The 2319-nt window shown below is 39.9% G+C and overlaps 1 non-coding gene across 1 annotated transcript; it reads right to left on the bottom strand.

Moving 5' to 3' along the window:
- Positions 1-1868: 1868 nt before the first annotated feature.
- Positions 1869-1971, bottom strand: LOC112719430 (small nucleolar RNA R71). Its single transcript, XR_003161732.1, has one exon. It is a non-coding gene; the product is annotated as a small nucleolar RNA R71 (small nucleolar RNA).
- Between the last annotated feature and the right edge of the window lie 348 nt (positions 1972-2319).

The following is a 2319-nucleotide window of genomic DNA, read 5'->3' as shown; positions in this document are numbered from 1 at the left end:
CCAAGACTTGAAGAGCTAACTAGAAGCTGAGAAGAGTAGTATATATAGGAGTAGTTTTGAAATAGAGAGCAGCTTTTTGGGAGGAGTTTTTTGGGAGCTAAGAAAGAGAACTACTCTTTGTATTTACTTTCTTTGCACTTCTAGCTTTATCATGTATTCTCCATCTTTGATTTTGATTTCTAGAGCTATGAACAACTAAACCCCTTTCATTGGGTTAGGGAGCTCTGTTGTAATTTGATGGATCAATACTAATTTTCTTATTCTTCTTCTATCTTTCCTTTTGATTTTACTTGAAAGCTTTCGATCTTCATCCAATTGGATAGTTATCTTGGAAAATAAGCTATTCAAACATGGATCTCTTCGGATCTTTGAAAGAGGAATGAAGAGATTAGCTGGAAATGCTTTCTCATGCTGGACCAAATTAAGTGTGGATGGGTATGTGGCTATAACCCTCTAAGCATTTGATTTGGGAAGTGCATATGGTATAATCAGTGACCACACTTCATCTCTTCTCATGAGCAATTGACCAAGGAATTGGCTATTGATCAAGATTTGAGAGGTTGAATTGCAAGAAATTGTGATTCAATCACTTAAGATTGCCAAGGAGATCAATAAGTGCATTGATTGAGGAAGAGATGAAAATGAAATTGATCTGGAGAATGCAACATCTCCTAAGCCCAATGAACTCCCCATTTCTGATCTTACCCATTCTCTTTATTTCCTGCAATTTACTTTTATGAGCAATTCCCCCATTCCCATTTACAATTCTGCTATTTACTTTCAGTCATTTACTTTCTCGCCATTTTAATTTCTGCAATTATCAACTCTATTCATGGATTCGCTCAACTAGATCATTCCTCTAATTAAAGTTGCTTGATCAATCAATCCCTGTGGGATTCGACCTCACTCTATTGTGAGTTTTTACTTGACGACAAATTCGGTACACTTGCCGAATGGGAATTTGTTGAGAGACAAGTTTTACCCTGATCAAGTTTATGGCGCCATTGCCGGGGATTGATTGTGCATCGACAATGATTACATTAGAAGATCACTAGATTGAGCATTTGTATTTTGTTTGATTTAATTTTCTGTTTGGTTAATTTGCTTTCCGTCTTAGTTTAATTCTTCCCCTCCCCTGTTTCTTAGTTTTTCTTTGCTATTTACAATTCAGTTCACTAACCCCACTAACTGTTTGATATATTGCATCACTAACACTAACAAGTAATTCTAACAAGATACTTTCTGCATTGCTTTTCTTTGCTTGTACTCTGTGGGTTTGTATGACAGGGAGAAGAAGCGGAGCTTCAACTTCCTTTGATTCTGAACCTGAGAGAACCTTCTTAAGATTAAGAAGGGAGGCAAAAGAAAAATGTGTGGTTGGTGCTGAAGAAGAAGAGGAACACTTTGAAGAATACTTTGAAACAACCATGGAGGACCATCGTGAGGAAGAGGTTCACAACCATGGTGGAGGAGGTAGAGCAAATCCTGGTGGGGAAGATAGAATAGTCTTGGGCTCTTACATCAACCCAAACCAAGGGAATTGCGGAAGTAGCATCCAAAAACCAACCATCCATGCCAACAACTTTGAACTAAAGCCACAGCTCATCACCCTCGTTCAGAACAATTGCTCGTTTGGAGGAGGTGTTCAAGAAGACCCCAACCAACACTTAAACACATTCCTGAGAATATGTGACACAGTGAAGTCCAATGGCGTTCAACCAGATGCCTATAGACTGTTGTTGTTCCCATTCTCTCTTAGAGACAACGCAGCCAAGTGGTTGGAGTCTTTTCCAAAGGAGAGCTTGACAACTTGGGATGATGTTATGAGCAAATTCTTGGCAAGATTTTACCCCCCACAACGAGTCAATTGGCTAAGAGCTGAGCTCTAAACTTTCAGGCAACAAGATGGTGAGACTCTATATGAAGCATGGGAGAGGTTTAAAGACCTAACAAGGAGATGTCCATCTGATATGTTCAATGAATGGGTGCAGCTGCACATCTTCTCATATGAATCTAAGAAGGCCGTAGACCATTCATCTGGAGGTTCTTTGAACAAGAAGAAGACCATTGAGGAAGCCATAGATGTCATTGAAACTGCAGCTGAGAATGACTACTTCTATGCTTCCGAAAGAGGGAACACTAGAGGAGTAATGGAGCTGAACAATGTAGATGCTCTGCTTGCTCAAAACAAGCTAATCACCAAGCAGCTAGCTGACCTCACCAAGAAGATGGAGAGAGGTCAAGTAGTAGCGATCACCACTTCAACTCAAGAGGAAGCAAGTGAAGAGGAAGAAGGCACTCAGGAGCAAGCCAACTACA

The sequence above is a fragment of the Arachis hypogaea genome, chromosome 10 (assembly GCF_003086295.3).
Source record: "Arachis hypogaea cultivar Tifrunner chromosome 10, arahy.Tifrunner.gnm2.J5K5, whole genome shotgun sequence".
NCBI classification, from domain to species: domain Eukaryota; kingdom Viridiplantae; phylum Streptophyta; class Magnoliopsida; order Fabales; family Fabaceae; genus Arachis; species Arachis hypogaea.
The sequence above is the reverse complement of the archived record's forward strand: the minus strand, read 5'-3'. Positions and strand labels throughout refer to the sequence as shown.